Genomic DNA, 14,732 nt, shown 5'->3' with positions numbered 1-14,732 from the left:
TGCTGCGGAGAGAAATGTGTTTCTTCTCATAATGACAATCGGCCGGTTCTTTAGTACAGATTAACATTCCTGCTGCCTGTTTGTGTTCATCTTGGATAAATTATTGGAAATGTTATGCTCAAAAGAAATGCAATATGACATCAAATTAATTGTTGGTGAAGATAAATGACAAGCCAGTGATTTAAATTAAGTTATATTTTTCACAGCACATTTAACCCACCATTAAAGAGCCATTAAATGATTAATTGCTAGGTTTGTTCTCCCTACTGAGCAATTAAGTGCAATTAAGATGTAAATATAACCAGTGAGTTGATTACATAGACATGTTTTCTGTGTTAGTCTTAGTACGTATGAGATGCTAAACAAGCACTTGAGACGGATCAAATCTCATCAGAGACTCATGTTAGTCAGACTTGGATGTGTTTAAATATTACAAGAAAACACTCATTTCAATAATACGTGTTTTCAATAATAAAGACGATATTTCATCAACCAAACAGACAGTTGAAGAATCGTTCCTGAGGATTTTTCAGGGAAACCTTCTATCACTTCTACTTCAGAATCACATAAGCTGTTTAGTGCTCTTACACAGAAAATGACAACAGTTGCTGATCCTGGACCAATATTGAATAAGAAATTAAGAAAATATAAGAAAGGGGGGGGGGGCAACTGTCATCAGATACATAAATGCAGAACAATATGAAACGCTTTGTGTTGTAAGGAGCTTCTGTCTATCCTCACACATCTTCTGGATACAGAGCATTCTCAGGTTTTTAGGTCATCAGCACTCAAAATGAATGCTGGGAATGATCACTGCGCTCTTTAAACCATCAGTGACATTTACTGAGCTCCGCAGTGGAAACAAGTGTGTCTGAATCACTTCACAGACCCGCTAAAGAGCAGAGTATGACAATATACAGTAATACAGCGTACAATGTAAATATATTATTTATTTTGTTATTTTATTTATTATTTGGTCCATACAACAAACATAAGTGTGTATCCTCTTCTGAACAGCATGAGGGTGTGTAAATGATGACAGAATTTTCATTTGTGGGTGAACTATTCCTTTGATGAAAACCTTCATCTTGTTTTATCACACGCTATTAATTCTTGAAAGTGGAAAAAAAAGTGAAATTGAAGTGACATACGGCCAAGTATGGTGACCCATACTTGGAATTCGTGCTCTGCATTTAACCCATCCAACGTGCACGCACAAAGCAGTGAACACACACATACCCGGAGTAGTGGGCAGCCATTTATGCTGCGGTGCCCGGGGAGCAGTTGGGGGTTCGGTGCCTTGCTCAAGGGCACCTCAGTCGTGGTATTGAGGTGGAGAGAGCGCTGGACATTCACTCCACCCACCTACAATCCCTGCCGCCCCGAGACTCGAACTCGCAACCTTTGGATTATGAGTCCGACCATTAGGCCACGACTTCCCCTTGTTGTGAGTTGTGAGTGTGTCATGAATGATCAAGCAAAATTTGAACATGCAGAAAGAGTCATATGGATTTGAAACAATGTGACAGTGATTAAATGAAGACAGAATATACATTTATGGGTGAACTCACCTTTCAATGCATCTTTCAAATTGCACAGATAATAGTACAATATGAAGAATGTCTCTTTTCTCTCTGTTAGTGTTAGTGAGTGGACAGGAATGAGAGAGACGCAGGGAGCATAAACACAAAGACCCTCTCTAACATGCTTGATAAAAAAAAGAAACATGTTTATAGACTACATGTTTAAACACTGTTTATGGTTTAACATTATATTTCAAAAGGTTTTTTTTTGTCACACTAATTCTTTAAAGTCAACAAATAAGCATTAGAAAATGCAAAGTTTTTAATTGCTGAATAGCTACTTGGTTATACAGTTTAATTAGATTAGCTCTTGCTCAGTAGTTCTCATTATATCAACCTTGCTTTTAAATATGAGCGTGTTTCCTGGCAGATCACTATAAACTTATGCCCATCAACCTTATGAAGAGTAGCCAATGAATTTCAAGTGCTTTTGTTTTTTGTGTGCAGTCTGCATCAGATGGTCATTGACTGCACTGTGGGTTTTCATCTGAAGCTAAGACTGTGTGTGGGTAGATATTTTTAAAAGTAACAGCACTGTATCTGCGGGCAATGGAAACACAGTTTCATAAAAATAAAAAAAAGTCGTTTCATAAGTGTGAAGTCGTCAGTTTAGCCAGACGCAGTGAAGCGTGGAGATTTTCAGCAGAAGGCAGAGCGAAAGAGTTAGATTGTTGTTTCTTCCTCCATCTTTCTGTCTCGAGCTGAAGGTCATCCATCTCCTGAAAGAGATCTGGAAACACTATTACCTGTGGCCACTTATTAGCTGCTCTGTTTAGAAAATGCCATTTAATTCAGAGAGAAAACAACTCATGGAAAGTTGGTGTAATAACTTGTGAAGTCCTGTGCCAATTGTGTTATTTCAGAAAGCTCTTAGATGTCATTGTATTTAACATCCAGTCCCACTCACTGCAACGACATTTCACAAGAAAAGTGCTGTATCCTTTCTGAAGGGGTTTATCAAAAAAAAAAAAAAAAAAACCTGGCTGATATAAAGCATAACAAAACGACTGTTATACAAACATCTACAGCACAAGTTAAAGAAAAATGTTTACTGCATAAGTAAGCCATGTATGTCATTTTGTACACCACTTGATTTTTTTGCCAAGTAGCTATTGATATGTTCTCTGACTAAGATTGTCTGTCCCCAAACTCGCACTAGCTCATTCTCACCATGAGATTACATTCCAAACGTTCAGCCTCCGGTCATTCTGTTTCACCAATGTCTCGAAAATAAGGCTTTCTATCAAAGCCATAGAAACCAAGACAGGAATATGATTCATTTAGAGCATATGTATTAATTAAAGAAATAGCACGTGTTTAAACAGGCTGTAAATGAATGTCTTGGTGGAAACAGACCATCTGATCACTGTTTTTAGTTTGTGGACACCACGGTAAGCTTGGAAAATTATACACTGGATAAAAAGTAAAAATTGCAGGAAACTTCGGAAAGACAGCTGAAATAGAATGGAAGAAACTGATTGGCAGAGGCAATAGTTTGCTTGGAAGGTCGTAAAATGGGCCATCTATGTTTCAAAGGCAGTGTGTTTGTTTGTGCAGAGGGGGATGGTTCCCTCATACATAACCAGCCTCGCTAAGCTGGATGTGCATGCTATATTTAGGGAAGCATTGAGTCTTACTGCTGCTGCTGCTGTGCTGAAATGTTTCTGTCTAGGCAAGAATATCATGTCAGAAAAATATATTTTATTTATATCAGCAAGAGACATTAGCTATGCATCCGACTCGGGTATCGTCCACAATTTCAGCTCAGACCATCAATTTCACACATTCTCTCTTAAAAATAAAGGCTCCAATTAGACACAGTTTACAGCCAGATGTCATGGAGAAGCTTTTTAAGGTCTACAGGAAACTTTTATTTCCCACCCAGGCTCACTGGAAAAACATGCCTCTACCTACAGTTTTGCAAAACTCAAAAAATGTACATACATACAATTCATTGTGTTTTCCAGCTAAATTGAATACTAATGGCAGTAAAACACCAACAGCTCTCTTTTTTCTTTTTTACAATTTGTAATTACAGGGACAAATTATCAAGTCAAGTCACCATTTTTTATATAACACTTTTTACAATGCAGATTGTGTCAAAGCAGCTTTACAGTATTAAACGGTGAAATTATCGAAACGGGGAAATCATTGATTAATAAAGACATATTTTCATGCGGTTCCTTGCACAATACTATGTTATGACCTCAAAACACTTTTTTCATTTGTATCACAAAACCAGCTCCATATCTATGGATAATTCTGTATGTGTATGCGCATTTTTATATAGCATGATTTTAGACAAATTAACATTTAGTTGGTCATAACAGTCACGCTGATTCAGGCAGCAACAATGTGATCAATAAAGTAGATTCAACTTGCAGCTTAGTGAATTCTGAATATGGCATTTGTATAAATGATTAGCCACAGTTTCACTATATGAGTACTTTTGAGCATGACTATCCTGTATGGGCAGGAAAGGCTGAAAGGCAAGACTTAACAACCTCATCAAAATGCCAAAGGAAAGATGTAACTAAAAGAGAAACGTGAAAACCAAAAAGCTTTGAATGCACAAGTGTTTTTTAAGCGCTGTTGTTTTTAAGTTACTATGTTTTAGTATCAAGGGTGGAAAGTAGAGAGAAGGAATGGTCAATGAGTTTCCCTTTAATTCCCAACACGCTCTTTTTATGCTCATACTATAGAATATTTTATACATAAAATCATTAGTTCTTCAGATGTTTTGTTGTGGTTACATTTATTTCTTTGTTCCCCCAGGCTTATTTTTATTTTATTACTGACTGTTGTTGTATTAGTTTAATTCAATAAAACATATTTTGTTGTTTGATCCCTCTTTTATATTGCGGCTTTAAACGAGCAGGTCGTAACATAAAATCTGTATTATAATCTGATATCTGTTAAGATTGTTTTCATTTTTTTAACATTGTATTTTGTCCTGTTTACAACAACCCATGTTAAATTGTGAATCACCTGCTGCTCTCTCAGATCCGTCGAAGCATTGCTGCATTGACGCACATCGAGTTTGCCCAGAACATAACACTAAATGTATGCATTATGATTATAATAAATATACATTTGATGAAAGTGGTCCTAACTGAACTCTGGGTTAAGAACCAAAACCAAATCAAGCGTTTTGGAATGGATTTGGAATTATTCACACACACACACACACACACACTTAGAGCTTGAAGTTCCTCTCAAACAATCTTCTTCAGTCATCACAACCATTGCTGAAAAAAAAAATAGCTTGTTCAGTGAACTTAAATGAGAACAAGACTAAAACATGTTCAATTAAACAAATAACTTAACATTATTTGTTTAACTGAACATGCTTTAGTCTAGTTGTATGGACCTGAACTAATTGCATGAAAAAGTTTACCTTAATTTAGTTGTTCACTGGACAAGCGTATTCTGAGTTGTGTTGCGGTCAAAAAAGCAACAGAGAGCACCAGTAGCTCACCGAGTGCAACCATTTGACGTCATTGGAATAATGCCCCCCCCCCCCCAAAAAATATGTATAAAACGTCTGTTTTTTTAAAATAACGTACATCTTTCATGGGTTTTCTACTACATATTTCAGTAAGAGACATGATTTACTTTATATTAAATCATACAAGTCTTAATACCCGGGGTTCCCTATAAAAATCTTTATTTTGAGTGCACATTAAAGTTGATTTGCTCACGTGGAAGAGCGTGTCATCCAGTAGGGACATACCTTGGTTGAACATCAGGGGGGTTCTGTGGCATTGCTTTTCATTTGATCTCCTTTCTTTTCCAGCTGCTTTGGAATGATGTGAATGGTCAAAAGCTCTATACAAAAAAAAAAAAACTAAAAAAAAAAAACTAAAATTGTGTATATTATCTTATGAGAACGTTTATGAGGTTTCATTATGCAATTAGGGCTGGACATATTGCATGATTAACATTAAAAGCAGTAAAATCATATTTACAAAGACACTAAAGCTTAATGTGGACTTTTCAGCATTTTTTCTTTACCTGATGACTGAGTGTTTGAGGATGAGGACAGTCATGGAGCTATTTTGAATTAATTTATTTCTAGGTGTGACATGTCAAATCTTAAGCTAAGTATTTAAAAAAAGGAGATGTGAACTAATTTTAGGAAAGAGTCTTTAGAGAATATGACCACTATTAAAGGGGAGCAGATTCAAAGTGTTAAGAAGTAAAAATATCTCAGGGTTGTCCTTGATCACAAACTGAGGTGGAATATATTGAAGCAAAGCAAAGACTGATAAAAACAAAGACTATACTTCCTTGATGGTGTCATTCAATGTAAATGCCTCAATGCTAAAAGTTTTTTGTAATTCTTTTATTTAAAGTTTTATGGCCTTTCGCATCATTTGGTGGTTCAGAAATGTCACAGTGGAACAAAAGAGTTTGCTTAGAAAAGTCTTGAGCATAGCGAGTAGAACAAATCTACCAAACAAGATGCCTTAGCGAAGCCATGAAAATCATATCAGATCACAGGCATCCTTTGTTTTATGAGTTTGAGTTATTGCCTTTGGGTCGGAGATTTAGGATGCCAGTGTTTTTTTAAGTGAAAGTTAGTGTTCTTGCAGTGTTAGTGTGTTCGTGTGTTGTTGTTGTTTTGTACTAATTGTCAGTTTTTGTGTGAATGCATGTTAAAAATTTCACTACTCACTACTGTATTATTATGCACATATACGTGTGTATAGTTGAAGAAAGATGTATAAATTACACCTTGTTGTCTGGATTCCCTACCATAACAAGTATAAATTAAATGGAAAATATAAAGTGAACAGTCCGGTGTGGGCTGAAATTGATTCTGCATCATTGCTGACATAAAAACAGAGATGGAATAATAAGGCCAAGTCCTCAGGGATTGTGGGACAAGTGCAATGACCCCATTCTGCAATCTGAGGATTGAATGCTAATAAACTCTCGTTCTGCTCAAGATTAACTGCATGTGTTTTCACACTTTACAACACATTTAAGGTTAGGGTTAGAATCATGATAAAGTCAGACGTTCTTGCAGAAGCTGTTAGTACAAAGTACACTCCAGTACTATTTCTACAGCGCTATATAGTTCTATACTGTTCTATACAGAACAGATCACCTCAAAGCAACTTCACAGTGAGTCCCCTCGACTGAGTCTGGTTTCTTCCAAGGTTTCTTCTCCATTTCTGTCTCATGATGGAGTATGGGTTCCTTGTCATTGTCACCTTCTGGCTCATTGATTTGGGATTTAAAAGACGCTTAATATTTGGTAATGTCATCAGTTTGACTGCACTGACACCACTGGATGAAAACAAAACCACACTGATCTGAATAATCACTCTATTGTCTTCTGTAGAGCTGCTTACAGCTGAAACTGAATTATTGAACTGAACTATTTCAACATTGATCTGATTCAAGCTGAATAATGACACCATTGTCTTCAAATCTTCTTTACAGCAAGTTTTGAATTCGTCTCCCATTTGATGAAGTTTGACCATCGATTCTGTTGTTTTCAGGAACCTGCTTTGAAATGATCTTTATTGTACAGTATAAAGTGCTATAGAAATAAAGGTGACTTGACAGTAATAAACAGGAAGAAATGTGTGTTAACATTTCAGAATTCATCATTTACCAATTCCAGCTGTAAAGCAGCTCTACTGAAGACAACAGAGTCATTGTTCAGATCAGTTTACTTTAATAGCAGTGTCGATGATACAAAGTTAGTGTCATTATCCAGTTTAATTCACTTTTAAAATTTGGCCCACATCCAGTAGTGTAAGTGCAGTTAAATCAATAATATTACTGAATGTTAATTTTCTTTTAAATTGAGCATGTTTCACATCATCTTTCACCCACTTTTGATACATTTCAATAGAGAATAAACTTGTTTTGATGTACATTTTGCTATGATGATGTTGCCACAGAGCACCTGCATCAAACTCTCTGGAAATATTCAGCAGGGCATTTGTATTCATGTTGTAAAATATTCAATGTTGATGGTGGTGATCTGACACTTCATGAGAGGGTGTTCATGTCTTCATATCCATGTTCTGTTGATTTGAATATTAAAGTGATCAGTGGCCATTGTACCAGTGAGGTACATCATTGAACATACTCTCAGTCATTGGCCTAGGTGTCTGTTTTATTATTCTGTCTTCATGAAGCATGAAGCTGAAGGAACAGTTTGTCCAGAATGTCACTTATAATGAAGAACAGTAATGCTAACACGTTTGTTTATTCGGTTAACCCAGCATGTGAATGACCGTCCTGCAGCAGGGTTGCCTGACCTTGATCATACCAATCAAACCAGAGGCAAGAAAAGCTATCTCAGATGAAAAGATTGCACTCATTTTCTTTTGGAGCAGATCCCTCGTGGCACCTGATGCCTGAGTTTGTCTACAGTGATCTGCGGAGAAAAGACCAAACGAATCAATGTCTGCTCCTCCAGAACAGCAATGTATTTATCAAACACGGTTGGATGTCAAATGACCTAGTTCAGCTCAGCAATCTCCTTAAAGGTTACAGCAGTCTCTCCAGCCCGCTAGGAATTCAAACAGCCAATCTCATCACATTTCAGACTCGAAACCTCAGCCGGCGAGCTGTAAGCCAGATGCATTTTATTCCCTGAAATAACAACAAAACCTTACTGACTGAGATTTGTCTGGGTGAAATGGAGAAGCGCTAATGTCCCAGAAAACGGCAGACCAGATAAAAGTAGAAATTGCCAACATTGCCAAGTGCATCAAACAAATAGTGCTGCTCAAAAAATGTCACATCGAAATTAACATTTTTCTCAGTTTGTTTTCAGATAACAATGTAATACTCTGATAAGCATAAAAAAATAACAGATCTTTTCACTGAGCTTGTTGCATTCTGGGATTGACTTCTTTATGATTTCTCATGCAATGCTGCCTTAGAATTTGGCCAAAAAATTATCTGGGAAAGCAGCGTAATCTGCAGCATCTTTAGGAACAGCCTTCATGTTCAGAGCATCTATGCTTAAAAATTCTCAATAGGGTTAATTCAAGATCCAGCCTTAAAGGCAGAGACGAGAGACATAAACGGTGTGCTTTGATTCTGCTGCACCCCTTCCTGATATCTCTCCTCCTTCAGCCTGGAGCATCTTTTACCTCTGCTTCACTCCTTCTGTCCCGTATCAGCACTGCAGATGCTCATGTGTGCGTTTTCCTTCATCCTGATAATGTCATACTCTCTGTCTCTGTCTGAGTGATGCTGTCGTCAGGTGTTGGCCTCATTACCACAGCTTTGGGCTTGACACACACACACACACACACACACACACACCATAACCCATCAAAACTGTGCATCTGTGTATATCAGTAGCCGGGTTTACATCCTAAGTTGCGAACTTAACTTTAAAATTGGAATATCACACAAAACATTTGCGAATAAGCACCGTTTCCATTTAGAGAGAACAAAATCATCACTTCCTGATAAAATGGCACTAAATATCACTAAGAAAAGTAGGAGAAGCCACTGATTATAAAAATTATCAAATATAATAAATTACTTGCACTTCAAGAGAGCAGATGAAACACAATAAATGCAGTCTTGCTTTCTGAGGTGATGTCAGCTGTTTGGGAACGCAGTCATGGTAGACCATTCTGGGAGGCAGTTATAGAGAAATACTTTGACGACAGACTTTGCTCGGGCACTTCAGAATGACCATAACAACATTTCAGATGCTGTCCAACAAAATCAGTCCGCTGGTTAGTCAGGCTATGCATCCCATAGCACAAAGTCACATGACGTTTTTGAACGCTCAAACGGGATTTATTCGCTAAATGCGTTTCCATCTCCCATTATTCACATTAAGCCTTTTTCGCACAAGTCAAAAACCACCTTAAGCGAGCGTAAAAACGTTTTTGCGAATTAAGGAATTTCTTTTCTAAATTTGGCATTTCCATCACTCGTTTCTGATGCGATACTTCAAAATGCGCATACAAAGAGGGTGATGGAAACATAGCTAGTGTTGGGAAACATTCACCATTTAAGAATCTGCTTCCTTTCAGTTCATGAGTGTGACTGTGAACTGACTGACACATCCACGGGATGTTGAACTGTAATTTGAATTGACTGATTTTAATTTTGTAAAGAGGCTTCGAAAACAATATTTATCATAAAAAAACAAAGCTTAATTGAATTAGAATGACAAGAGGAGAAAATTCCTGGCAGTAATTAAACATAGAAAGATGTCATTCATTAATCGAACAGATCAACAAAAAGAGCAAGAACTGATGACTTCTTGATCACACTTATAAAAATATGTATATTTTATAAGTTCACATGTTCACATGTAATGTAATCCATTAGCAAAATAAAGACAAACTGGCCTTAATAGAGGACGAGATCTCGAGACTCTGCACGAAGTCTAAATGCCCAATGGACCATTTTTTAAAAACTATAGTCACAGCATATTTATGATTCCATTTGAATTTTTAATTCAGTTAAATTTAGGAATTCAAAAGACAATCTGAATGCTACATAAGCATTTTGTGTGTGTGTGTGTGTGAGTGAGAGAGAGAGAGAGAGAGAGAGAGAGAGAGAGAGTGTGTGTGTGTGTGTGTGTGTGTGTGTGTATAATGAGTGTTTGCTCTCTCGCTGCACTTTGAAGGGTAATTGAGTTTTTGACCCAGCACTGTCTCTAAAGTATACTAGTTGCATTTTAATTCACCAGTTATTAATGATTATTCTACAGTAATATTTATTCAAGACAAACGTTCATATGAGTCCTAAAGCATGTATTATATTTTATACTTTGTGCTTCGATCCATTGACTGTGTAGGTGATATTGATGTTATCTATGACTGAAGGAGTCTTATATGTCTGTGATCAGAAGCAAAATACATTTACAATTCAAGTCCTTAAGAGTCTTCATCAAAGCTCAGCATTCTTCCTATTATGACTTTAAATCAATTGTGTACTTTGTTAGAATGTATTAAAGAAAATAAAGATCACATTACGAGTGCTTCTCAGCTGTTAAAGTGAAGGACGTTTGAGAAACACGTGAACACTGAGCACTCAGTTGGGCCTGATGTCACAAATACAGGATCTAAGTAGAGTTTCATTTCCCAAGCCACTGAGCCATACTAACCTCAGCTCACGGTCCATCCAAACGAGCAGATCTGGGCTGAAGAACATTCCAGAACAGGGTATTAAAGGGACACGTCTCCTCTGAACAATGACCCTTGAGTTCCTTAGGCATGAATGCTTTAATTAGAGCTGTAATGAGAGAAAAAAAGAGTGATTTATTGAAAGTGAAAGTGACGTGACATGTGGCCAAGTATGGTAACCCATACTCGGAATTAGTGCTCTGCATTTATCCCATCCTAAGTGCACACACACAGCAGTGAACGCACACACACACGTTCGTTTTTGTGAAAAGTGGGGACATCCCATAGGCGTAATGGTTTTTATACTGTACTTACTGTATGTGCTATTGCCCTACACCTAAACCTACCCATTACAGGAGACTGTGCATTTCAACTTTCCCCAAAAAAACCTCACTCTATATGATTTATAAGCGTTGTGAAAAGTGGGGACATGGGTCAATGTCCTGAAAAGTCACCTTCACCTTGTAATACCGGTCATACCTTTGTCATTATACACATCTATGTCCTGACTTTTCACAAAAACGCCGCACACGCACACGCACACGCACACACACACACACACACACACACACACACACACACACCGTGAACACACACCCGGAGCAGTGGGCAGCCATTTTTGCGGTGGTGCCCAGGAAGCAGCTGGGGGTTCGGTGCCTTGCTCAAGGGTACCTCAGTTGTGGTATTGAAGGTAGAAGAAAGCGCTGGACATTCACTCCCCCCACCTACAATCCCTGCTGGACCCGAGACTCGAACCCGTGACCTTTGGGTTATAAGTCTGACTCTCTAACCGCAGATGGGAGTTTTACTTACACAAACATGTTCTGAGGGCAGAAAGGAAAATGATTGGTTCACAGATTCAACCAATAAAATTGAAGAAGAGGCGGGGTCAGGAAATTTGAACGTGTGGAGGAAATGCTTCTGGCAGATACGTTACTGAAGCTTCGTGGGAGCCATTTATAACAAGGTAAGTGAATTTACCATGTATTTTCATGAAAAAAATAAACATCTCTGACGTCTAGTGAGATAATTATTGAACAAAGAAGCACAGAACAAATAATCATTGACTAAATATATCATATTGTATGCATTTTCATTAGACTGCTTCATCAGTCGATCGCACCAAAGCTGCTAATGAGGTAACTGGAGTAAAACATGCTTTTCTAATACTACTGCGCTGTCTGTGAAACCGATATGAGCGACAACAGAACTTGTTCAAATCTCCGTGACATTTCATCAGTCAGTTAACATTAGCATTAGCATTGCTCTCGGGAAGTCAAGTCACCTTTATTTATATAGCGCTTTTACAATACAGATTGTGTCAAAGCACTTAACAGTATCAAATAGGAGGATAGAGTGTCAGTGATGTATAATGATAAGATTAAACACTCAATTTTCAGTTAAAGGCATTTCATTATTGAATTCAGAGATGTCATTGTCTAGCTCAGTTTAGTTTAAATAGTATCTGTGCAATCAAATCGGCAATAATCGCTAGAATTTAAGTGTCCCCAACTGAGCAAGCCAGAGGCGACAGCGGCAAGGAACCAAAACTCCCTCCGAGACAGAATGGAGAAAAAAACCTTGGGAGAAACCAGGCTCAGTCGGGGGTCAGTTCTCCTCTGACCAGAAGAAACCCGCAGTTCAAAAGTTTATATTTCTATTTTAATTTTGTTACAATTTCTAACAATAGTAGTATTATGTAGTTAGGTATTTTATTATATTTTTGTTATTTTTTTTTAGTTTTATTGTATTCAATCGAGGTTTTCACTGGGGATATATCTCTGGGGGTCATCTGGGTGTCCTGGTCTCCGCTGACGATCAGGGCTGTAGACATCATCTCTTGGTGCTGATCCACCATCTGATCGGATACAGACTGAGAAACAGAATAGGAAAGAAACAGACAAATATTAGCGCAGATGCCATTCAACTTACGATGCAACGTATCGTGTGTTATGGGGAGTGTTCCCGGTTCCGGTTGATCTAATTAATGCAGCCTAACAATCCTTTAACGGATTTGAATAATAGAAGCGTATTAATGTGTTATGTGTAAGCCAGGCTAAAGAGATGGGTCTTTAATCTAGATTTAAACTGACAGAGTGTGTCTGCCTCCCGAACAGTGTTAGGTAGACTGTTCCAGAGTTTGGGTGCTAAATAGAAATAGGATCTGCCGCCCGCAGTCAATTTTGATATTCTAGGTATTATCAAACGGCCGGAGTTTTGAGAACGCAGCAGGACGTGGAGGACTATAATGTGATAAGAGCTCGCTCAAGTACTGAGGAGCTAAACCATTCAGGGCTTTATAAGTAATTAACAAGATTTTAAAATCTATCCAATATTTGATAGGGAGCCAGTGCAGTGTTGACAGAACCGGGCTAATATGGTCATATTTCCTGGTTCTAGTAAGGACTCTAGCTGCTGCATTTTGGACTAACTGTAGTTTGTTGATCAAGCGTGAAGAACAACCACCCAATAAAGCATTACAATAGTCTAACCTTGAGGTCATAAACGCATGAATTAACATTTCTGCACTTGACGTTGAAAGCATTGGTCGCAATTTAGATATGCTTCTGAGATGAAAAAATGCAGTTTTACAGATGCTAGAAACATGGCTTTCAAATGAAAGATTGCTATCGAACAGCACACCTAGGTTCCTGACTGATGAAGAAGAATTGACAGAGTAGGGAAGGAGTACTCAATATTCATATTACTGTTATTTTTCCTGACCTATGAGATGCTCTCGGGCAGGAGTACTAAATATTCCTATTACTTTTATTTTTACTGAACTTTGTGCTGCTCTCGGGGCAGGAGTACTCAATATTCATATTACTGTTATTTTTACTGAACTATGAGATGCTCTCGGGCAGGAGTACTCAATATTCATATTACTGTTATTTTTACTGAACTTTGTGCTGCTCTCGGGGCAGGAGTACTCAATATTCATATTACTGTTATTTTTACTGAACTATGAGATGCTCTCGGGCAGGAGTACTCAATATTCATATTACTGTTATTTTTACTGAACTACAGTAAAAATTGAATCATGAACATTTTCATATATGTTCACACCTGTCATTTAAAATTATAGGCTAAGCAAAATATAGACAAAACCGAGTTGAACGTTATTCATGGACAGCGCATCCTCACTTTGCTCCATCCTTATTCTGCTCTGTCACTCATTGACAACCTGACTGTCACCACCGGTGGGCTACAACATGCTCTGAGGACCGTTATGCACATAACAGTTCTGAGTGCAAGCTGTACCAGTGGTCAATGAGAATAAAGAGCAGATATGCTGTTCTGAAAGGACGTCGGGAACAGGATATTGTTAGACAGCCCGCTCCCGTTCAAATTACTCCAGATTTACTGACCGCTATCGCGTTTTATTCTGGAATTTAATCCCGTGTCGCAAGAAATCTGGTCGGGTTGCAGACCTCTACCAGTGATGGCTTCTGCTTTTTCAAGAATATTATTCTGCAAAGAGAAGAAAAACTACATGAAACAGTCAGAGTCAATGACATGTTTGTTGTCATTATAAGCATGTGAAAATGTAAATTAAAAAAAAAAAGTAATTTCTTGAGTCTACAATGCAACATACAGTGCATTTGTCAGTTCTCCAGGACTATAGTCAGAAACAATTATGAATAATACACAGAAAACAAATACCTTCTCTGTGTGTAGTTACCAGTGCATATTGAATAAGATAACAAATATACAGTACATTTTAGTTTTTGGTAAACCATCTGCACTTCACTGAAATATAACTACCATACTACCATCTATACATCTATTAAGAAATACTACAACTAATTCATAGAAAACATATAACATGGAAAAAGTACCTTGGCAAAAGTCAATAAAGTTGTACAAATATGAATTGTAATAGAAACCAATTATTTTTATTTATGTATTATTTTTATTATTTACCTCATCAGGAAGCTGCTGACACAAAGGGAATATGGCCCAGATTTTCCTCCCAATTCTGGTCTCACTGTTCTGAAAGAAAAAAAAAACATAGTAAAAC

General features: G+C 37.5%; 1 long non-coding RNA gene across 1 annotated transcript; it reads right to left on the bottom strand.

The window, feature by feature from the left end:
- Nucleotides 1-6,030: 6,030 nt before the first annotated feature.
- Nucleotides 6,031-14,732, bottom strand: LOC131552483 (uncharacterized). Its single transcript, XR_009273981.1, has 7 exons — nt 14,636-14,732; nt 14,080-14,182; nt 11,309-12,584; nt 10,693-10,820; nt 8,708-8,848; nt 8,068-8,201; nt 6,031-7,983 (listed from the first exon to the last, which is right to left on the bottom strand). It is a non-coding gene; the product is annotated as an uncharacterized LOC131552483 (long non-coding RNA).

Source organism: Onychostoma macrolepis, chromosome 13, assembly GCF_012432095.1.
Source record: "Onychostoma macrolepis isolate SWU-2019 chromosome 13, ASM1243209v1, whole genome shotgun sequence".
In the NCBI taxonomy this organism is placed as follows: Eukaryota; Metazoa; Chordata; class Actinopteri; order Cypriniformes; family Cyprinidae; genus Onychostoma; species Onychostoma macrolepis.
Note: the sequence above shows the minus strand (reverse complement) of the source record. Positions and strands in the feature narration are given on the sequence as shown.